The 25,262-nt window shown below is 41.1% G+C and overlaps 1 pseudogene; it reads left to right on the forward strand.

The window, feature by feature from the left end:
* The first annotated feature begins 1,341 nt into the window (after positions 1-1,341).
* LOC128579254 (laminin subunit alpha-1-like) lies at positions 1,342-23,792 on the forward strand (annotated as a pseudogene).
* The last annotated feature ends 1,470 nt before the right edge of the window (positions 23,793-25,262 follow it).

Consider the following 25,262-nt stretch of genomic DNA (forward strand, 5'->3'; position numbering starts at 1 on the left):
CCTGGCTTGAACAGGCCCTGTTGAGGGAAGGGCTCAGGACTCACCTTCCTGAGAAAAGATTGCTTTCAGGGTCTGGGAGAGTAGGTGTCTGCACAGGGACAAGACAGATATCCAGAGTTTTCTTTGAAACTTCAGTTTCTTGGGGTGTGTCTGTGGCAAGGCATGTAATCTTTGAGGTGGCTCAGCTTTTAATAGGCCTGATGAAGGGAGTGTAGGGAGGAGCTCGGAACGCAGCAGAGTCAGAAGAGCTCATGTAGTGTGAGCATCTGCTGGGGGCCAGGCACCGGTTCAAGAACTTTATGTATTCTAACTCATGCATAGCACTCCCAGAGAGGTTCTATTATTAGAAATTTTACAGATGAAGAGAATGGGACACTGGTTAAGTAACTTTTCTGAGTTCTTACAGCTAGTAAATTGGGAAACTGGGATTTGAACTCCAGGCATCTGGTTCTGGAGTCTGTGACTGCAGCCAAAGGTTTTAGCACAAAAACTTCAGAATCAAACCACACTGTTTTAAGAATTTATGCAGAGTGCATTTCCTGGGAATTACACCTCCTAAAAGAGATCACATGATGGAAGTTTTTGAAAAAGCAAGAATGCAGGTAGCTGTAAATGGGAAACCTCAGGCTTACAAAGCACTGCTGTTCTTTATTTTGTTTTGTTTCCTCAGCTTGGGGACTCTTTCTTCTCACTGGATGTCCTGTCTTGCTGGGACATGAGGCACTGGGTTTGGTTGTTACACCTTCACTTAGGGAGAAGGTGAATTCTTACCCCCAAACCATCCTAATCCAGATTTTACTCTAAAGCCCTATGTTACAGTCCAAAAAATATTTTTAAAACATAACTCTGTTGTGTCCCAGATGAATTACTCTCAATGAACAGTGAGTCCAGTCAGCCTTTTGAAGTATAGGAGGAAGACCAGGGAACACACTTAACTGAGCATTGCCCTGGCCCTCCGGTGCAGGTCTGGTGTGGAACACGCTTACCTGAGCTGTGCCCTGGCCCTCCGGTGCAGCTCTGGTGTGGAACACACTTATCTGAGCAGTGCCCTGGCCCTCCGGTGCAGGTCTGTGTAAGCCATACATTCACCCCACAAAGTAAAGCAGGTCTTTAAACTCATCAGGCAGATTTTTGAGGATATCTATGATTTTTTCTTGTTTTCTTTTGAGACAGAGTCTCACTATCTTGTCCTTGGTAGAATGCTGTGGCGTCACACTCAAACTCTTGCCTCAGCCTCCCGAGTATCTGGGACTTCAGGCGCCGCCACAACACCCGGCCATTTTGTTGTTGTTGCAGTTGTCATTGTTGTCCAGCTGGCCCAGGCCGAGTTCAAAACCGCCAATGTCGGTGTATGTGGCTGGTGACGTAACCACTGCACTACAGGTGCAAAGCCTCAGTGATTTTTTAAATGATCCTTCTGGTACATGTTTGTTTTCCATATAATACTATTTTACCTGATGTATTAGTTAAAACCAGCAGAGGGTGGCTGGGCGTGGTGGCTCCCACCTACAATTCTAGCACTCCGGTAGGCTGAGGTGGGAGGATCCCTTGAGCTTAGGAGTTCAAGACCGGCCTGAATAAGAAGAAACCCTGCCTTTTCTAAAAATAGAAAAATTAGCCAGGCATGATGGCAGAAGCCAGTAGTCACAGCTACTGGAGAGGCTGAGGCAGGAGGATCACTTAAGTACAGGAGTTTGAGATTGTAGGCTAAAGTATTTCCAGGGCAATCTAGCTTGGGGAAAGAGTGAGTCTCTGTCTCTAAATAAATAAATGAAGTGAGTTAAAAAATAAAATGGCACAAGATGATAAATGCCAATATAAAAATTGTTCTGTTGAGGGCACTGGAATTAAGAGAAGATAGTTACATTGAAGAAAACTAGAACAAACAAACAAATCTAAATAAGTAGAAATATTTATAGCATTATCTTCCTGTGAAAAACTTTCTTCTTACTAGAGTGAACACTGCCTACATTAACTTGCTTTTCCTTATAAAGCAACTGGCTTAAACTCAGGCAAGCATGTGGTAGTAGACCTTCTGTAAGTTGACCACTCAAGAGGCTGCACCAAACACGTCAACATACGGAGGTGGTCAACATAAAGACCTAGGCCTGTTATACATTGAGTACCTGTGATGCATGTCTGGTGTATGAAAATTAGGGCAACTTAAGGGAGTGGTCAGTGTAGGGAGGTGGTGGACCACAGGACATGCACCACATGTACATATCAGTATAGTAGGCCTAGTTTCTTATGGTGACCACCTCTGTATGTTGACCAATTTGTTACACTCCCTTGAGTGGTCAACTTCAAGAGGTTCTAATGTATGCTGGTTTACCTAATTAATGTGATCAAAGTATTAATGTTATCAATTTATGACTAATAGCTCTACCGTAAATTTTGTGAGGGAGAAATCAATAAACCTATTGTTTGTTCTCTTAACTGTCTTGAAAATGGATTGTATCTTGTCTCTTCTGCTTTGCAGCTCCCAGAATGAAGACTCTTCCTTCCATTTTGATGGGAGTGGGTACTCTTTTGTGGAGAAGACGCTTCGGGCGACTGTGACTCAGATAATAAGGCTCTTCAGTACCTTTTCACCCAATGGACTTCTTCTCTACCTGGCTTCCAATGGCACGGTAAGAGTCTGGGCACAAAGCCCTCCCATGTACACACGTTTGTATTGCTATGAATTTACTTTTGTTTAGTGAGGATTTTCTAATTAAATCATACATTTGTACGCCATGCAAGTTTATGAACATATACTAATATATAGGTATGTATGTCATACAATATCCCCATTTTGCATCATTTATTTATTATGTTAATATGAATTTACTGTAGAAAAGAGCTTCTCAACCTTCCTAATGCTGCAAACCTTTAATACAGTCCCAAGGGGTCTCAACCCATAGGTTGAGAACCACTGCTATAGAACCTTTGGGACTGGGCGGCACCTGTGGCTCAAAGGAGTAGGACGCCAGCCCCATATACCAGAGGTGGCGGGTTCAAACCCAGCCCTGGCCAAAAAGAAAAAAAAAAAAAGAAAGAAAAAGAACCTTTGGGACGTATAAAAGAGCACCAAGTGGAAACCAGTCTTCCAGTCATTACACATATCAGTTAAACATTTGTTATTAAGTTTTGAGTTCAAATAATATATTTTGTTCTATGTTCACTGCAACCACAGGGACCTTATTTAAATTGCACTCATAGGAATGTCATGATCCCAGCTTCCTCTCATGTGCTGGTAATTTCCATCTCTCCGTCTTCTACTTTTATTTTTTAGGACTGGCCCATTTATCAGTCTGAATAAAAAAGATCCAAAGAGATTCCACTTCTCTTATGAAAATTGTAGATTTTCATAGCAATGAGGATGGTTTCATTCTTATTTGCATAGATTTTCATAGCAACAAGAGTGGTTTCATTCTTATTTGTGTAAATTTTCATAGCAACGAAGATGGTTTCATTCTTATTTGTGTAGATTTTCATAGCAACTAGAATGTTTTCATTCTTATTTGTGTAGTATTCCAGAAAACCTTCATGGACATTTTTAGTTTTATAGCATAGACGTCTGGTGATGGGGCCAGATCCAGTTTTCTGAGTTTGATTTTGGGTTTCTGCCATTCCCGACTTGAAGGGAAAGGGACACGTGGGATCCAGATATAGCCATGGGGAAATGTGTTCTTTTCTTTACAGAAAGACTATATCCATCGAGTTGGTCCACAGCAGAGTGAAAGTTACTGTTTACCTGGGTTCGGGACCCCTTGCTCTTATTACAGACAGATGTTACAGCAACATGACCTGGTACAAAATTGCCTTTCAGCGAAACTGGAAACAAGGTAGGTGCCCAAATGGATTTGGCTGCTGCCCATCAAATTCTTCTAAAAGCAGCAATCCTTATTCTACTTTAGTTTCCTAGGCATTCTTAAATAATATTCTAATTGAAAGCCATTGTCTTTGGTATATTAAGCAACAAAATTCACAGTTTGCGGGAGGAATAGTATAATAATTAGCTGTGGTTTCCAATTACATTTTTTTGTTGTTGTTGTAGTTTTTGTCTAGGGCCGTGTTTGAACCAGCCACCTCCAGTATATGGGGCCAGGACCTACTCCTTGAGCCACAGGCGCAGCCCCCACGTACATTATTTAACATTAAATGCTGAATTGAGATCAAACATTGAATCCATTCTGTTTTCCTCCACACCCGTACTGCTGTCATTTATCAACGTGTATATTGGATTTATTGACTTTGGTCAAGAAGATTTTTCACTTGTCTTTTAATAGCCCAGAACATCAGCTGGTCAAATTTGCAGAATTTAAAAGTTGATGTCTTCGTAAATGAACTTTGTCAGCAGATGTGTGCATTTTACTTTAATATAGAAAGTGATTTTCATTTCATTGCCTCTTCCTTTCAACCTCCTTTTTGGTCTCCTAGCGGTCATCACTAGTTGTACGGTCATCACGTACAACACTAGTTACAAAGAGACTAAGCAAGGCGAGACTCTGGGAGTATCTTCTGACCGCAATCATCTAGATAAGGATCCCATTTATGTGGGTGGATTGCCTCGGTCAAGAGTTGTAAGGTATGATGTTAAACTGCAGCACTTCTGTGTCCCTCATTTCTACAACAGAGTGAGACCCTGTCTCAAAAAACACCAAAGGAACAAACAGAAAAAAATTTAATCTCTCCCAGTTCCATTTTGACATCGAGGTGTTGTCAGGGCTTTGTCCCTTGGAGGACCGTGGGAGAGAACCCACTCCACCCTCCTGGCTTCTGGTGGCTTCAAGGGATCTTCAGCCTGTGGATGACGTTCTCTTTGTGGCTTCACCTCTGTGCCACGGTCCCTCTGTGTCTAGATTTCCCCTTTGATAAGGACTCCAGTCACCCCCAGTCATCCTGGATCAGGACCTACCCTAATTCCCTCATTTTTAACTTGAGTAATTCCTCAAAGACCCTTTTACCAAATAAGATCACAATCTCAGGTTGTGAGGGAATTAAGAGGCCAAAACTGCAACATCTTTTGAGAGGACACCATTCAATTCAATTCAATTCAGTTCAGACTCATAACCCATCATGCTTTTATTCAAAGTACTCTACACCATATTAATTGGCAAATAAAGCAAGCCTTTTGCAAAAACATTAATTATTTTATATTCATTGCCATTAGAATATCCTTTTTTTTGTTGCTGTTGTTGAAATAGAGTCTTATGACATGATTGCAAGAGGGACTTTACCTAACAATTGCAATCAGTGTAACTGGCTTATTGTACCCTCAATGAATTCCCAACAATAAAAAAAAAAAAGAAAAAAAAAAAAGAAATAGAGTCTTATTCTGTTGCCCCAGCTAGAGTGCTGTGGCATCAGCCTTGTTCACAGCAACCTCAAAGACCCAGGATCAAGTGAACCTGTCACCTCAGCCTCTTGAGTAACTGGACTGCAGGTGCTGCTACAATGCTCAGCTAGGTTTTCTATTTTTAGTAGAGACAGAGGTCTCGCTCTTGCTTAGTTGGTCTCCAACTCCTGACCTCAAACAATCTACCTGCCTCAGCCTCCAGAGTGTTAGGATTACAGGAGCCTGGCTGACCAGTAGAACAGCTAAATATTGTTTACTGTGCAATATTTGGGGACCCCACTTGTCATACTCCACTCCCTATCTGGACATTTTATTTTATTTTTATTTTTGTAGAAACAGAGTCTCACTTTATTGCCCTCGGTAGAGTGCCGTGGTGTTACATGGCTCACAGCAACCTCCAACTCCTGGACTTAGGCGATTCTCTTGCCTCAGTCTCCTGAGTAGCTGAAACTACAGGCACCCGCCACAACTCCTGGCTATTTTTCTGTTGTTGTTGCAGTTTGGCCAGGGGCTGGTTTGAACCCGCCACCCTCAGTATATGGGGCCAGAACCCTACCCTCTGAGCCACAGGCACAGCCCCTGGACATTTTAAAGTAGTAGAATCTCTCTCTCTCTCTCTTTTTTTTTTTTTTCCTTAGATAAGGTCTTACTCTGTTGCCTGGACTAGAGTACAGTGGCATCAGCCTAGCTCACTGAAAACTCAAACTCTTGGATTCAGATGAGCTTAGGAGCCTCAGCCTCCTAAGTAGCTGGAATAACAGACATGCATCACCGTGCCGCCTACTTTTTTTTCCTTTTTGTAGAGATGGGGGTCTAACTATTGCCCAGTCTGGGGTTGAAGTCCTGGGTACAAGGAATCCTCTTACCTTGACCTTCTAAACTGCTGAGAGCCACCCATGAGCTGCCATGGCCAGTACAGAATAACAGAACAGTATAATTTCTTTCTTTCTTTTTTTTTTTTTTTTTTGAGATAGAGTCTCACTATGTTGTCCTCACTACTGAGGCATCAAAGCTCACAGCAACCTCAAACTCTTGGGCTTAAGCGATTCTGTTGCCTCAGCCTCCCAAGTAGCTGGGACTAACGGCGCCTGCCACAACGCCCAGCTATTTTTTTGTTGCGGTTGTTTAGTTGGCCCGGGCTGCTACTCTCGGTGTATGTGGCTGTGCCATAACCACTGTGCTATCGGCGCTGAGTCAGAAAGTAGAATTTCATTACAGGAAAAAAGTAATCCTGCTTTCCGCAAACTTCTCTGGATTCCCCTTTTGTGAGCTAGAATGAATAATGTACGTGGAAGTTTAAAGTCCAGCATCGAGAGCCCGGATGAAATGGGGCAGGGGAGAGACAAGGAATCCTTTGTAACAGTGATTCACGTTTAGCTCTGTGACTTTAATGATTTACCTAAACCCATTTGTCATTTGTGTAAGTCTAGCAATCAAGGCAAGATAGCTTCCGGGGAGTAGAGTCATCAAATGTCCAATCTGGATCACCCAGCCCAGTGGCTTCCAAATTATCCATGGCAGTGCCTTGTCTTTAGACCCAGTTCTTTTACAAAAGGCCGATGTGTGACACAGAGGAGCAGCCATACAGTGGCCGTGAGCAGCCCAGGGTCCACTTCCCACTGTGCCCCTCCCCTCTGCCAGGCATCTGGAAAAGGGCTCAGGAGAAACAGTTTGCAACCACAGTCACTTCCTGGTCTTAGACGCGAATACTGGAAACCTCTGGGGAGCTGGTCACTTGCCAAGTCAGAGCCAGGACCGTGGATGTCTCTGAATTCCACCCCAGGTGTCATTCCCTGTTCCTTCTGTGGTTAGTTTAGCCTCGTGAGAGGTGGCTACAAGGAATCAACATCCGAGTCTTCATCAGTGTCACGTGTGTCTGTACTTTGCCCACACGGCACAGGGTAGACACTGGAGAAAAGGAAAGGAGTTCAGACCCCAGACGTTCATGTTAGAAGACACCTGAGTATCTTCGTGGCCCACCTCCTTATTTACGTTGGAAGAAACAAAGATCCAGAAAGGTTGAAATTTGCCCCACATCATGCAGTTGCTTAAAGGTCCCCAGCTGATTATTTAACATAGACAGAAAAAAAAAAAAAAGAGCTGTCATTGTAAGAGAAAACCACCTCACTTCAAAGCTTTCTTGTAACTAGCTGATGCGTGAAGTTTGGAGATGGTCAGCGGTCTCCGTGTTTGGAAATGAGAGCCTGACCCCGGCCAGGCATGGGGCAACTTCTGGAAAGAAAAATATGCTTTTGACTTGGAGGCTAAGAAATAGGGTCTTGGGCAATCTCAGACTTTCCCAAATGCAATTATTTCCTTTAGGACAGACTTCATGGGTGCATAGCATGGACAGAAACTCGTGACGTCTTTAGCCTCTGATCCTAGCACCCCTTACACCTATCCTCATGAGAGGCAAATGTTCTATTCTACATGATAACTGGATTATAACCTGTGGGCTATAATTTCCTTATGACAATGCATTGCCTTTATTATAATTGGACTGTGTTTTCATGAGTTTATTTAAATTGTCACAACTTAAAGTGAGTTCCTCTTAAAATATTAAATGTATTTGTTTGTAGGCAGCCATCAAAGTGGCCACATTCACTGGTCTAACTAAGCCCTTTCTCTAGTCCTTAGGAGAGTATTCCTTTGACCTGAAGTTCTCACCATCAATACCATTATTAAAGAGAGGCCTAGATGTTTCTGCTGCGTGGCCCATGGAAACAGATTTTTTTATAAATATAGGTCCTTTTTTATTCCTTCTTTCAAAAGTGGCATTATGAAATCCAAATTTCCTTATGATTTTTCTCACATCCTGCCCTGTAGGGAAGGAATCACCAGCAAAAGCTATATGGGCTGTATCAAGAACCTGGAAATATTTTTTTTATATATTACTTTTTTTTTTTTTATTGTTGGGGATTCATTGAGGGTACAATAAGCCAGATTACACTGATTGCATTTGTTAGGTAAAGTCCCTCTTACAATCATGTCTTGCCCCCAGAAGGTGTGGCACACACCAATCCCCACCCCTCTCCCTCCTTCCCTCTCTCTGTTTTTCCTCCCCACAATGACCTTAATTGTCATTAATTGTCCTCATATCAAAATTAAGTACATAGGATTCATGCTTCTCCATTCTTGTGATGCTTTACTAAGAATAATGTCTTCCGAGGCGGAGCATGATGGCGGACAGGACGGACGTGTAGCCCACCTCTCCCAAGCCACCAGGTGAGGAAAGGCAGTCTGGACCTTCCCTGTGTGTGGATTATTGGAGTGGACAGACAGCTGGAGAAGCCCAGCGAACTGGCAGTTTGCTATATATGACGGGTAATTTAAAATCACACACTCTGTTGTAGAGAATCTTCCCTGCTTGGCCGTGCCGGCCAGCAGGCCCCTCCCCAGCGGAGGTCAGCAGCTTGTAAATGCTGACAAAATCCAATTGACAAGTAATTAATCCTGAACTGAGGGAGGCATCCGAAAGGAGAGCCACTCAAAACCACAGGGAGCTGGGCAAACTGCTGGACAATTGAAGGGAAGGGATCCTGCCCGGGAAACAGACATTTTGAACTACCCAAAAGGGCAGGCACCTTTCCCCCAGGTGTTGGAGGGGGCTGGCAGTTCAGACTGTGCAGCGAACTGGTGGCCGCCCATCCAAAACTCTGAACCATAAAACTCAGAATAAATCCCACAAGCGCTCCAACCACGGAACGGCTTGAAGCCCAGGACCGGCTTTGGCTTCTGGGGCCGCGGAGCAACTGAAGCTGCGGGAACCAGCTACAGGAGACACCGTGGGAACTCAGCACCACTCCCCTTATGGCCAATTGCAGTCGCCAGTTTGCAGGGGAACCTGGGAGCAGAGTGGAGGAACTTAGGAAGCGTGGACACCTGCACTGAGTGGGAGAGTCGGTCGCAAGTGCTGTCCCGAGGAGAACAGCCGAGGTTGCACAATTCTTAGGCGACAAACTTTTACAGAAACTCCAAAATGGCGATCGGCCATGGAAGGTGGTTACCATGGTAACGGTATAAACTATAAACCAGGTATAAGTCTCAAAACCACTCTCAGAGCCACCTGGTGTCCAGAAAGTATATTGCAGTATGAATATATTCCTACGAAAGTTGATCCCTACAGCAGACATATAGACATTTATAGGTATATTTCTACCACAAGAATATTTTTGCAGTTGGTGCCTTTTTTTTGGTTTTCATGGGTTTTTTTTTTTTTTGCTGTTGTTTTCTTTTTGTCTGATTTTTCCTCACCATTTTCTTAGAGGACATTTCGATAATTTTTTATTATTACATTTTATATAGATACATTTTTTATTTCTATGTCTTCTAATTTTAATTTCTTCTTTCTTCTCACTTAACATTCCTTCTAACACCACTTTTTTCTCTTTTTTTTTTCCTTTCAATTATTTTACGATTATCACTGTTTTTATTGCAGTTGTTCTTACATTGCTGTTGTCGTGGCTATTGCTTGTATGTTTATGTGTTTCCGTCTATCTCTGTATCTATGGGCCCCTGTGCCTGGTAACCTTTGTATCTGTTTATTTGTTCATTTGGACTCAATGAGCTTGGTGTTATGACCTGTAACCCTGAGCTCCTAACACCCCCCCTCCTCTCTCACTCCGTGATCTGGAGACCTGCCCCCTCAGGAGTCCAGATTCTTGGCTGAACTCTCAAGAGGTATAGACAGGACCTGGACTGCAGCTGGCCAGTGCTGACACTGTAGCAAAGGAGCAAGAAGACAACGGTCGGCTGAGAGGGAATTAGACTGGAGCGGTGGTGCCCCGAGGTGCAGAGCAACAGCCATCTTCAGCAACAACAAGGCCCACCCCCAGATATCCCATAGCCTCTCCTCCTGTCTTCCTGGGCAACCAGATGAGGCCGAGCATCTTCTCAGATGGCAACCACCATGGAACGGACCTGGGACTGAAACACAGGCCCCGTGAGTAAAGGGTTTTCCTGAGACGGTACCGACCTGGGTGGAACACGGGGACTAGAAAACACACCCGCAGAGCCGGGAAACTCCTAGGGTAGGGCTGATCCAGAGAACTGCTCTACTGAGCCTAAGACGCACCTGGCCCTTAGGGGATCACCAGCCCATAGACAAAGGAGGTCAAGAGGCTACAGCCAACAACTGATCATGCTGCGAATACAAACCCGCAGGACTAAAGACAGGGCCTGAGACACAGGTTCTGGGAACTCAAATCAGCCTCTCTGCAGAGGAATCTGGCAAGGTCAGAAACAAACTCCCACAGGGTTGTTCCCTTCACCCAGTAACATAAACTAAGGGTGGGGCTGGAACTGAGTGAACACCTCCAGTCTCCAACAAGTGCCCGAGGTTGACAGGCCACACCACTCCCTACTGGATAAAGACAGAGAATAGTGGCCTAGTCGAGCAGACACAGACTACCCTGTGACTTAGGCAGGTGCAAACCCCTGGAGTATCTGCTTACTGCAGACAACTGACTGGGTCACAGCCCTGTGCGGCTAGCAGAGACTGGGTGTGACAGAGCTGCAAGGAGGGGAAGGAGGCATCATTCTTCCCAGACTGATCTATTTACTGGTGGCTCTTCCTGACTCCACGCAGCACTGGAGCAAGCCTTTTAGAGCAGCCACCAGACCCCTGTGACCCAGTTCCCAGGGACTTCTTGAACTCTCCCACCCGAGGAGCTGCTGACTGAGAAAATTGACTTGGACTTTTTGAACTGAGTCACTCACCTGGGGACTATCCAGGTGGTGCCCTGGGTGTGTGGTTGTAGGAAGGTTTGATTTTCCTTTTCCATTTGTTGCCTGTGGTGGGTGGGGTGACTTAATTGCTGGTATTTCTCCACAGCTGAGACTTCAACCCAGAGTAACTGTTTCACTAGGGTCACATAGAAACCAGCTGAAAACAAGTCAGAACCACTTAGCCCCTCTACACCAAACAGGGCCCCAGTTTCTCAGGCCACAGCACTGTACGGGTCCTCGACAAAACACTAGAGGAAAATCAAAGGGAGTAAAACAAACATGGGGTGGAATCAGCAGAAAAACACTGGTAACATGAATAACCAGAATAGATCAACCCCCCCAAGGAAAGATACGGCAGATGTAATTGAAGATCCCATTCACAAACAACTGGCTGAGATGTCAGAAATCGAATTCAGAATTTGGATGGCAAACAAGATTAACAAAATGAAATTAGGAATTCCTGGAGAAATTCAAAAGCTGTCTCAAGAATTTAACGAATTTAAAGACAAAACCACAAAAGACTTAGACACACTGAAACAAGAATTTGCAGCCCTCAAAGATATGAAAAATACAGTGGAATCCCTTAGTAACAGAATGGACCAAGCAGAAGAAAGGATCTCCGACATCGAAGATAAAGCATTTGAACGCTCCCAAACTCTCAAAGAGGAAGAGAAATGGAGAGCAAAAATGGATCACTCACTCAGAGAGCTCTGGGATAACTCGAAGAAGGCAAATATCCGTCTCATAGGAATTCCTGAAACAGATGAAGTGGCCTCACTGGGCACAGAGGCCTGAAATTATGAAAGAAATTATGCATGAAATTATGAAAGAGAATTTTCCAGACATGCCTAGAGAACCTGAAATTCAGATAGAAGATAGCTTCAGAACCCCAGCACGACTCAACCCCAATAAGACATCCCCCAGGCATATCATAATTAACTTCACTAAAGTTAATATGAAGGAGAAAATTCTCAAAGCTGCCAGGAGAAAGAAATCTGTTACCTTCAAAGGGAAGAACATTAGAATGACTGCAGATCTCTCTGCTGAAACTTTTCAAGCCAGAAGAGGGTGGTCATCAACGTTTAATCTCCTCAAGCAAAATAACTTTCAACCCCGGATCTTGTACCCAGCTAAACTGAGTTTCATTTACGACGGAGAAATTAAATACTTTAATGACATACGTATGCTAAAGAAATTTGCCATAACCAAACCAGCTCTTCAGGATATTCTCAGACCTATCCTCCATAATAACCAACCCAATCCTCTACTACAAAAGTAAACTCACTCAGAAACTTCTGATCAAACTCTAACTTCCACAATGGCAAAAGGATTAAAAATGCCCACTGGACTTTCAAAAAACTCAATACCCCAAATTTCACCAAACTTATCAATGCTCTCCATTAATGTGAATGGCTTAAACTGCCCTCTAAAGAGACATAGGTTAGCTGACTGGATACAAAAACTCAGGCCAGACATTTGTTGCATACAAGAGTCACATCTTAACTTAAAAGACAAATACAGACTCAGGGTGAAAGGATGGTCATCCATAATTCAGGCAAATGGTATCCAGAAAAAAGCAGGAGTTGCAATTTTATTTGCGGACACAATAGGCTTTAAACCAACAAAAGTAAGGAAGGACAAAAATGGTCACTTCATATTTGTTAAGGGTAAGACTCAATATGATGAGATTTCAATTATTAATATCTATGCACCCAACCAGAATGCATCTCAATTTATAAGAGAAGCTCTAACAGACATGAGCAACTTGATTTCCTCCAACTCTATAATAGTCGGAGATTTTAACACTCCTTTGGCAGTGATGGATCGATCCTCCAACAAAAAGCTGAGTAAAGAAATTCTAGATTTAAATCTAACCATCCAGCATTTAGATTTAGCTGACATCTACAGAACATTTCATCCCAACAAAACTGAATACACATACTTCTCATCAGCCCACGGAACTTACTCCAAAATCGATCACATCTTAGGTCACAAGTCTAACCTCAGCAAATTTAAAGGAATAGAAATTATTCCATGCATCTTCTCGGACCATCATGGAATAAAACTTGAGATGAGTAACAACAGGAATCTGCATACACATACAAAAACATGGAAGTTAAATAACCTTATGCTGAATGATAGCTGGGTCAGAGATGAGATCAAGAAGGAAATTGCCAAATTTCTGGAACAAAACAACAATGAAGACACGAACTATCAGAACCTCTGGGACACAGCAAAGGTAGTTCTATGAGGGAAATTTATAGCACTGCAAGCCTTCCTCAGGAGAATGGAAAAAGAGGAAGTAAGCAACTTAATGGGACATCTCAAGAGACTGGAAATGGAAGAACAATCCAACCCCAAATCCAGTAAAAGAAAAGAAATAACCAAAATCAGAGCAGAACTAAATGAAATCGAAAACAAAAGAATAATACAACAGATCAATAAATCAAAAAGCTGGTTTTTTGAAAAGGTCAACAAAATAGATAAACCTTTGGCCAACCTAATCAGGAAAAAAAGAGTAAAATCTCTAATCTCATCAATCAGAAATAACAAAGATGAAATACCAACAGACTCCTCAGAAATCAAAAAAATCCTTAATGAATATTACAAGAAACTATACTCTCAGAAATACGAAAATTTGAAGGAAATCGACCGTTACTTGGAAACACGTCACCTTCCAAGATTTAATAAAAAACAAGTGGAAATGTTGAACAGGCCCATATCAAGTTCAGAAATATCATCAACCATACAAAATCTCCCCAAAAAGAAAAGCCCAGGACCAGATGGTTTCACGTCAGAATTCTACCAAACCTTTAAAGAGGAATTAGTACCTATACTACTCAACCTGTTCCAAAAGGTAGAAAAAGAAGGAAGACTACCCAACACATTCTATGAAGCAAATATCACCCTGATCCCCAAACCAGGAAAAGACCCAACAAGAAAAGAAAATTATAGACCAATATCACTAATGAATATAGATGCAAAAATATTCAACAAGATTCTAACAAACAGAATCCAGCAACATATCAAACAAATCATACATCATGACCAAGTCGGTTTTATCCCAGGGTCTCAAGGCTGGTTCAATATACATAAATCTATAAAGGTAATCCAGCACATAAACAAATTAAAAAACAAAGACCATATGATTCTCTCAATCGATGCAGAAAAAGCTTTTGATAACATCCAACATCCATTCATGATTAGAACACTTAAGAAAATTGGTATAGAACAGACATTTCTTAAACTGATAGAGGCCATCCACAGCAAACCCACAGCCAATATCATATTGAATGGAGTTAAATTGGAATCATTTCCACTTAGATCTGGAACCAGACAAGGCTGCCCATTGTCTCCATTGCTCTTTAACATTGTAATGGAAGTTTTAGCCACCGCAATTAGGGAAGAAAAGGCAATCAAGAGTATCCACATAGGGTCAGAAGAGATCAAACTTTCACTCTTCGCAGATGATATGATTGTATATCTGGAAAATGTTAGGGACTCTACTACAAAACTCTAGAAGTGATTATTGAATACAGCAGTGTCTCAGGTTACAAAATCAACATTCATAAATCGGTAGCCTTTATATATACCAACAATAGTCAAGTTGAAAAAAACAATTAAGGACTCTATCCCATTCACAGTTGTGCCAAAGAAGATGAAATACTTGGGAGTTTATCTAACAAAGGACGTGAAAGATCTATATAAGGAGAACTCTGAAACTCTAAGAAAAGAGATAGCTGAGAATGTTAACAAATGGAAAAATATACCATGCTCATGGTTGGGAAGAATCAACATTGTTAAAATGTCCATACTACCCAAAGCAATATATAATTTCAACGCAATCCCCATTAAAGCTCCACTGTCATACTTTAAAGATCTTGAAAAAATAATTCTTCGTTTTATATGGAATCAGAAAAAACCTCGAATAGCCAAGACATTACTCAAAAATAAAAACAAAGCAGGAGGAATCACGCTACCAGACCTCAGACTATACTACAAATTGATAGTGATCAAAACAGCATGCTACTGGCACAAAAACAGAGAAGTAGATGTCTGGAACAGAATACAGAACCAAGAGATGAATCCAGCTACTTACCGGTATTTAATCCTTGACAAGCCAATTAAAAACATTCAGTGGGGAAAAGATTCCCTATTTAACAAATGGTTCTGGGTGAACTGGCTGGCAACCTGTAGAAGACTGAAACTGGACCCACACCTCTCACCATTAACCAAGATAGACTCTCAGTGGATTGAAGATTTAAACCTAAGACATGAAATTATAAAAATACTAGAAGAGAGTGTAGGGAAAACCCTTGAAGAAATTGGGTTGGGCGAGTTTTTTATGAGAAAGACCCCCCGGGCAATTGAAGCTGCTTCAAAAATACACTATTGGGACTTGATCAAACTAAAAAGCTTCTGCACAGCCAAGAACACAGTAAGTAAAGCAAGCAAACAGCCTTCAGAATGGGAGAAGATATTTGCAGGTTATGTCTCCGACAAGGGTTTAATAACCAGAATCCACAGAGAACTCAAACGCATTAGCAAGAAAAGAACAAGGGATCCCATTGCAGGCTGGGCAAGGGACTTGAAGAGAAACTTTTCTGAAGAAGAAAGGCGCATGGCCTTCAGACATATGCAAAAATGCTCATCATCTTTAATCATCAGAGAAATGCAAGTCAAAACTACTTTGAGGTATCATCTAACTCCAGTGAGACTAGCCTATATCACAAAATCCCAAGACCAGAGATGTTGGCGTGGATGTGGAGAAAAGGGAACACTTTTGCACTGCTGGTGGGAATGCAAATTAATACATTCCTTTTGGAAAGAGATATGGAGAACACTTAGAGATCTAAAAATAGATCTGCCATTCAATCCTGTAATCCCCCTACTGGGCATATACCCAGAATACCAAAAATCACACCATAACAAAGATACTTGTATCAGAATATTTATTGCAGCCCTATTCATAATTGCTAAGTCATGGAAAAAGCCCAAGTGCCCATCGATCCACGAATGGATCAATAAATTGTGGTATATGTACACCATGGAATATTATGCAGCCTTAAAGAAAGATGGAGACTTTACCTCTTTCATGTTTACATGGATGGAGCTGGAACATATTCTTCTTAGTAAAGTGTCTCAAGAATGGAAGAAAAAGTACCCAATGTACTCACCCTTATTATGAAACTAATGTAGGACCTTCACATGAAAGCTATATCCCAGTTATAACCTAAGAATAGGGAGAAAGGGGAAAGGGAGGGGAGGGAGGGGGGAGGGAGGCGGAAGAAGGGGGACTAATGGGATTACACCTGCGGTGCATCTTACAAGGGTATATGTGAATCCTAGTAAAGGTGGAATGTAAAGGTCTTGGCAAAATAACTAAGAAAATGCTACAAAAGCTATGTTAACTAATGTGATGAAAATGTGTCAAACGATATATGAACCAAGTGTATGGTGCCCCATGATCATACTAATGTACACAGCTATGGTTTAATTAAAAAAAATAAATAAATAAAAGAATAATGTCTTCCACTTCCATCCAGGTTAATATGAAGGATGTAAAGTCTCCATTTTTTTTAATAGCTAAATAGTACTCCATGGTATACATATACCACAGCTTGTTAATCCATTCCTGGGTTGGTGGACATTTATAATAATAATAAAAGAGAGAAGTAGATATTGTAATATTTTATATTATTTTTATTATAAACTTCTCAGTGAGCACCAAATATTTATTGATTTACCTACAGAGAAAGTGAAAAGAATGAGGTGTTAATCATTCATGCAGAATGAATTCATAAAGTCATTCTCATTGTAATATATTTCCATTAAAATGAAAAGGTCTATTAATTTCGTTGAGCCTTCTTCTAGGTATTAGGTTTAGAAAGTAGAATGAACTACTTGGCATTGAAATTAATAGCATGTAGTACATCTAGGATTAACAATATGAAAATTTGTTGAAATTTTTATTTTTTCCTTTTCTTATCTCCTATTATCTCATTTTTACATTGAGGTGCTATATTAGAATAAAAATTTCATGCTTTCCAATTTGCATTTTTCCTCCTAAGTTTGTGATAAATTCAATTTTCTCTATTAGAACAATCGGAGCACTAAGTATAGTTAATAAAATAATAAATATGTAGAATATAAATTACATTTAATTTTTTTAATTTAATTTTTTTTAATTTTAGATTTAAAGGGTACAATTAGGTTACATTATTTGCATTTGTTAGGTAAAGTCCAGGTTGTAGTTGTGCCCCTCCTCCAGTGCATAATATACGCTTACATTGTGCCTGTTACGCGAGAGTACACCAATCTCCCTCCATACTCCCCCCACCATCCCTTTCCTCCCCCTCACTTGAGTTTAATTGTGTTTTTCTCTCATGTGCTCGTGTATTTGTTCATCTACGGATTTCATATTAGTATTAAGTACATTTGGATACTTGCTTTTCCATTCTTGTGATACTTTATTAGGGAGAATGTTCTCTGACTCTATCCAGAATAATTTCCATTTTAAATTAATATTATGTATATAATATGCCTTTAATGCTAATAACATTATGCTAAATTCAACTTAATTTTTCTTAATCATAAAATACTTTGAGGTATATAATTATTATTAATATCAAGGTCATTATAATTAATATTTTATACATTAAAATACCAATTACAGCTTGATTAACTGAAATAAAGATGAGGAAAAGTCCATTTAGAAGCTAAAATCCAAATTATAATCACATTGATTACAATATTGTACAGTGATTTAAATGTAAGTTTATCATACTATTACTCAATATTTAAGAATACATTTATTATGCAACAGAAAAAAACAAGAACCTGGAAATATCCAGGTCGACCTTTGATTTACTCAGAAATTCCTATGGAGTGAGAAAAGGTTGTATGTTGGAGGTAGGAAACATTTAATTGATGTTGGAATGAGTTTTTATAAATATCCACTGATGTAGCAAAATAATAACATAAAAAAATCTAAACCAGTGGGGTGGATAGAATGGAGAAAATGGGGAAGCCCAGTGGCAATGGGGAGTCGGCCTGTGGCTGGAAACTCACGGCTCCTCTTATCCCCTCTGACCAGCCCTTCTGAAGTGTTAGCCTCTTAAGAGGCAGCTATGTTGAGTTGCCATCCAAGTCTTTGACCCCAGAATCGGAATTGCTGGCCATATTTGCCACCAAGAACAGCAGTGGCATCATCCTGGCTGCCCTTGGCAGGGACGTGGAGCTTCAGGGTCCTGGGCAGGCCCACGTGGTGAGTAGTTCCCCTGCCGCCCGGCTGCATGCTCCTAAACTTTTGGTGTGTTCCTGGTTGTTTATGAGTATGTATTTTTAATAAGTAAAAGTTACATCGCTGAGTGCCGTTCCCTTATGAATCAGTGATGTCCTGTGCTGTGCAATCCATCCTTCTTGTCCAGTGACTTAGGAAAAGATACTTGCCATCCACCTATAATTTTTGTGAAAACACGTTCGGCGAGCACACACTGAGTTGTCCTCCATGCGTCATGGTCCTTAGTTTTCATTCTAAGGTGAAACAGCAGTCCTTCAGTGCTGTTCAGATCTTCAGTCTACTGCTCTAAGGCAGGGTTTTCTTCATCTGCTATAGTAGTGATTTTCAACCAGAGTACTGTGAAAAATTTTAAAGATAATGAATTAAATTATTTCCCAAAGAAGTTTAAAACACAGTGAGTATATTCTCTTTCTTTACTTTTCTTTTGATCAACATAATTTCAGTATGCCGTGGAAGTTTAACTATAGGTTCAAGTATGACATGAGATAAAAAAAGGTTGAAACACATTGCTTGAACAATTTGAAAGGATCGAAAGAGCAGCAAGGGGCGGCACCTGTGGCTCCATGGGTAGAGTGCCGGCCCCATATACGAGGGTGGCGGGTTTGAACCCAGCTCCGGCCAAACTGCAACAAAAAAATAAAAGGGCTTTTGATGGGCGCCTGTACTTCCAGCTACCCGGGAGGCTGAGGCAAGAGAATCACATATGCCCAGGAGATGGAGGTTGCTGTGAGCTGTGACACCATGGTGCTCTAGTGAGGGCAATAAAGTGAGACTCTGTCTCTAAAAAAAAAAAGAAAGAAAGAGCAGCAAGAGAGTCATAGCCTGTGATGAGCACATTGAGCAAGCGCCAGGAGAGGAGCGAGGACAGGGTTCCATGTTCATGTTGCCATATTTATATTCCATTTTAGGAGCGTAGGTGATACTTACCTTACCCTCTGCTCAAACTTGCACCTGTCACATGATTTGGAGAAACTTAGAGATTGCTAGTGTATTGTGTTAACGAAGTGGAGCCTGTCTTAACCGCAGTGTACTGGGGACCGTCTTTACTGTACAAGACACTTTACAGACATTGCTGCATAAGGATTATAGCCACCTGCAAGGCAGATGCTGATGCTTACATTTTGTTGAGGAAGAAATGGATTCAGAGAGCCCAGTTTATGTGCCCAAGGTCACACAGCTGTTGTGACATCTGTTTATAGACGCCAAGCATGTCACAAGCCACTTGGCAAAGAAGGGCTGATAAGGACTAACATTGGTTTGGGACTCCATTGATCATTTCATTTTAAAATATTTTTTCAGTTCTTCTTTAAAAAGTTGAACTGAAAAACTTTTTTTTTGTTTTGAGACAGTTTCAGCTGTCACCCTGTGTAGAGTGCTGTGGCATCACAGCTCACAGCAACCTTCAACTTGGGCTCAAGTGATCCTCGTGCCTCAGTTTTTCTATTTTAGTAGAGACGGGGTCTCGCCTTTTGCTCAGGCTTGTCTCGAACTCATGAGCTCAAGCAATCCCCCCACCTCAGCCTCCTAGAGTGCTAGGATTACAGGCATGAGCCACCACAACCAGCCTGAAATTTATATAAAATTAATCATTGTAGAGTAAATAAGTCAGTATTTAGCACACCCACGGTGCCACAAGGCCACCTTCTCTGTTTATTTCTAAACATTTTCATCACCCAAAATAGCAGTCTGGGACCATTAAGCTGTCACTCCCTGTGCCCCTCTCTCCCCACCCCTGCGTTTTGTCTCTAAGGATGAATTTGCCTATTCTGGATGTTCCATAAATAGAGTCACACCACGTGTGATCGTGTCGTTCACCTAGCCCGTCTTTGAGTATGTCCACACTGTCATATGTAAGGTCTTAATTCTTCATTCTTTTTTTTTGGGCCGGGGCTGGGTCTGAACCCGCCACCTCCAGCATATGGGGCCAGCACCCTACTCCTTTGAGCCACAGGCGCCACCCAGATCTTCGTTCCTTTTTCTGGCTGACTAGTATCCCACTGTGTGAACCTCTCACAGTTTATCATTTGCTTCCTTGATACATGGGATTATTTCTGCTTTTTGACTATTATGACTAATGCTGCCAGGAAGTGTTTGAGGCCTTGTTTTCAAGTCTTCTGAGTGCATACCTAGGAGAAGAGCTGTTGGTCATATGGTAATTGTATATTTGACTTTTGGAAGACCTGCCAGACTGTTTCTGAGCCAGCAAAAACAGAGTAGTATCGTCCAGTAGTAACAAGGGTATTGTGAAACACCCCCATTCCAGTTCTTCTGGTGGCATTATGAATTGTTATACCTATTTTCAATATGGCAAAATGATTTTAAGAGCTTTAAACATTGTCAAACTTTAGTTCCACTTTTAGAAATGTTAGAAACAATTTCATGGGCAAAAAAATTTAAATATTCATGTGGATGATAATAAACAATTATTAAATTGAAACTACTTTAAATGTTATTGATTAAAGTGACAAATTTATAATGTGTCTACTTATTGTACATAATGTAGCAATAAAGAATCCCTGTGATGGCAATGCAGACATGGAAACGTGGTGGTATGTGTAGTGGTAACAGCATAAGGCAGAATGTAAATTACATGAAGGGATTAGAAAGTAACACGATAAATTTAAAATAGTTGTGTTCAATGATGAGAGTCTTAAGGAATTGCTTGCTTGATGTTAATATTCCCATGTTACCTTGGTAAGATGGAAATTTTTTAAATCCTATACTAATGAGCTTTTTTCTGGCTAATTCTCTGCACACTCCTGCCCCCAGCCCTTCTCCATTCTGCTGATTCAGGGCCATGTTGAGGTTCACATCAGTCTTGGGGACAGGTCCAGCCTGAGGAAAGCCCTCCTACACTCTCCCACAGGCACCTACAGCGATGGACAGCCACATTCCATCTCCTTGTAGGAATCGGAGGTACTGTCCCCACAGCAAGGCGTGTGTCATGAGGGGGTGGGGACCTCACCAGGGCTTCCAGCAGAAACATTGTCCTGGCACCCTGTGCAGTTAAATGACTGGCATGATTAGCATTCCAAATAGTTGTAGAAGCCAATCCTTGCTAGACAGCTCCTTATGAGATGTTTGTGCTATTTCTATAATTGAACAACTTTATCCTTGCCCTTTTTTGAAACTCAATATAAATTATATTGGATTAATTCTGTGGCAAAGAACATTGTGGTATCAATAAATAGTATTATATCAATAGTAAATAGTACAGTAGTAAGTAGGTTATGTCAACATTCCTGTATATTTCCCTCCAGAACTCTAGAGCAAACATTTTAAAAGTATACTGGACATTTTCATCATAGGTAAAGAGGTAAAATTATACTGTTCTCAAAAAAGCAGTCAAATTCAATGATTTTTGTTAACATTGCACTCATTACTGAAGAATTTTCAGTTGTAAGTTTTAATCTTTAAGATTCACCTTTTGTTCTGACATGTCATATTTAAATTTGTCTTCCAGGAACTTTTATTATTCAGTAAGAACTTTGCTGGGATTGTGTGTTAAAATGGGCCATTGATTTATTATAGTTAAAGATTTTCGTTTATTTTCTCCTTTGATCTTTTAGAATTATCACTGTTAAATTGGCTGAGACCAATCCTGTGGAAATGAACTTGGGTCCATTAGCAGAAAGCAGAACTATAAATGTGTCCAACCTGTACATAGGGGGCATTCCTGAGGGTGAGGGGACCTTGGTGCTCAGAATGAGAAGCTCGTTCATTCCATGGCTGCATCAGAAATCTGATCTTTAACCTGGAGTAAGTGAAACTGTGCTCTCTGCATGTTTTTGCATTTTCTGACCTTCAACAGTGAGTGCTAACGCTAACCTGCAGTCTAATTTTGTTGTTTGAGACTGCCTAAAATTTTAAAAGTTCCTGAAGAACATACGAACCCCGTTTGTCTATCATAGAAATCCCCACAAATGGACTTTATTGGATTCAAATGATTGACAGGTACAGTCACCTTACTTTCAAATAAAAGATGGAATCTTAGCTCCACACACAATTATCCATAAATAGCTGGGGTTAAATATATTTTTGATAAGCACTTAAAAGAAGATAGATTTTGTAATACAAATTTCTGAATTGTTTTTACAATTAGGCTACTAGCAGCTTCAGATTATTAATGGTTCCCCTGAAAGCAATTACTGTATAATTAAGAACTGGAAGCCTCCATCCCATGTGTGGTGGGCTTGTGATGATTCATTCCTCCTTGCTGACCCTCTGCCCACGGTCAGCGTGCTGAGCAGACCCAACACATGCTCTGCCCTGCAGGGCCATTGTCTGCTTGGGGGAAACTGGATGTGAGCTGATGAGATTGGGATCTCTCCCGCCGAACCACTGACTTGCCACTCGATCTTTAGCAAGGACTTGGATCTTTCAAGATCACAACATCTTTCCCCATGAAATTACCTCTTACGGGTCCCTGAACCGGGCAAGAATACAAATGTATTCATGGATTTCAACATGATTACAATGTCGGAGCCTTGGTTTAGCTATTTCTATAGACTTATATTTAGTCACCTGTTGTCTATTTATTCTTTCCCTCACTGGAGAGTCATCTTCATGCTCCTTAAAGCTGTGAGGCTGTGGACTCCACATCTCTTGTGGTTCCCAGGCATGTCCAGGAAAGTGCCACAGGGTCACATGCAGGTGCAGGACTTGGTGCTAGAGCTGCGTAGTGAAGGGGCGTGTGACGAGGGAAGCCCACAACCTCCCTTGAGGGGACATCAGTGTTCAGCTGAGGTCACTATGCAGACAGGTAGAAACCAGAGCATGAACGTGGCCATAGGGCAGCCCAGTGAAGGCTGCAGGAAGTGTGTCAGCTCCGGAGCGGCTCTCGCAGGGCGCACAGGAAGGGCCTGGGGTAGTGTTTCAAGAAGCATCAAACAAGAAAGTACCGGGTGTCCCAAAAGTCACCATGCATAGGAAAAATGGAAAATCATAGCTAAATATACCTTTGCTTAGAAAATGTTCATTACAAAATTTTACAAAAAGGTGGCCAACATGTAGAGAATATTTTGTAAATATTTTGTAAAATTGTGTAATGAACATTTTATGAATAAAGATGCATTCAGCTATAATTTCCTTTTTTTTATGTTCGATGACTTTTGGGACATCCCTGTGTATAACATGATCTATCCAGACTCTCAGGCATGCTGAAGGATGGTCACTCTGATCACTCCAAGAGAAACAGATTCACTGTTTCTTATGGATTTTAATTGTACACTAATTACATGACACAGTTTCTGGTTTGTGATATCCTAATTTTGAAACTCTCCCTTGTTTGTGCCTAGACTTTTGGATTTCACCAGTGCAGTTGGCTCTGAACAAGCGGACTTGGACACCTGCTTGCTTGCACAAAGGCCTAAGCTGGCTTTTCTTGGCGAGGACGGGGAGCACATACACCAGGGCTGGTGAGTTCGAATCCAGCCCGGGCCTGCCAAACAACAATGACAGCTACAACAACAAAATAGCCAGGTGTTGTGGTGGGCGCCTGTAGTTCCAGCTACTTGGGAGGCTGAGGCAAGTGAATCACTAAAATCCAAGAGTTTGAGGTTGCTGTGAGATATGACGCCACAGCACTCTACCCAGGGCGACAGCTTGAGACTCTACCTCAAAAAAAAAAAAGAATGCAATGACAACTTGACCAGTTTGGCACAAATGCCTTAATTATCATCCTGTCACTAAGGCAGCAGCACTTTTAAGCACCACTGGTTTTACAATGAATAGTACAAGTGTCAATATGGTGACATGGGCAAACAGCATAGGGAGTACTACCCAGCATTAAAGTAGTTTTAACCTTGCAGGCCACTGAAAATCACGTCTAGGGCTTCCCTTACCTGTCCACAGATACCGCTGACTTATGTGCTTCCTATATTCAGACCTTGTGACTTCTGACTCCACTTAAAACTTAAATTTGGTATTCACATTAGCGTTTTACTTCTTTATAAAACTATATTTTTCTCTCTGAAACTCTGAAGTCAGAAAAATTTCTTTCCCAATGATCTGGGTGTTGCTGAGTTTGATACGTTGTTCTTCTGGTCAAAATAATGCTTGAGTCCTAACACCTCATAGAATTGTTCTTTAATTAATTTATGCATCTTCCAACTCTCAGTTTTACAAACAGAATGTTAGCCTTATTCAAAGTGGGTTTTATCCCTCTTTTAATTCCCACAAAATGGGGAGAGTCTCATCTCCCAGGCACGCAGGGTGGCAGAGCTCTCCTGTATCTCTGGTCCCTTGAAAGCAGATGTGGCTTAAAACAGTTTGGTGGAAGCACTTCAGACATTTATTAATAAGTATAAATAAATGTTCTCTGAGCTTAAGAGAAACGTTATTACCTCAGAATGAAAAATTTCTCTTAAATTTCTAAAGAGAACGATTTCTAAACGGCCAAGGACACACTGCTTCTCAGGATCACACAGATGAATTCTCCAAGGAATTGAATAAAAAGATTTCAGCATTCTCATTTTTCAGTCTCAAGTGCATTAACAACAATTCCTTAATTGTAAAATGGAAGTCCCACAAAACCGTATTTTACTAAAAAGACAGACTTAATTTCAGAAAATACATAAACAAAAACCATTTCTTACACACTCCATGAATGCTCTTGACAGTGCTAAAACCACCCCATGGTGCAAATGGACAGGTAACTCATTTGTGCAGTTAAGAATATATACAGGACCCATGATTGCATGTACACAGCTATAAATATATATATATATATATATTAAACTCATAATAATAAAAAGTGACTATTATATTGAAAAAAGAAGAAGAATATATAAAGGAAACACAGGATTCTTGAGACAAGTCAGGAGCTTACACAAGATTTACACAGAACAACAGGCGGGAGGCAGTAGCGTGCCTGTTGGTTTGGGAATTTTA

This window comes from Nycticebus coucang, unplaced genomic scaffold (genome assembly GCF_027406575.1).
Source record: "Nycticebus coucang isolate mNycCou1 unplaced genomic scaffold, mNycCou1.pri scaffold_43, whole genome shotgun sequence".
Taxonomy (NCBI): domain Eukaryota; kingdom Metazoa; phylum Chordata; class Mammalia; order Primates; family Lorisidae; genus Nycticebus; species Nycticebus coucang.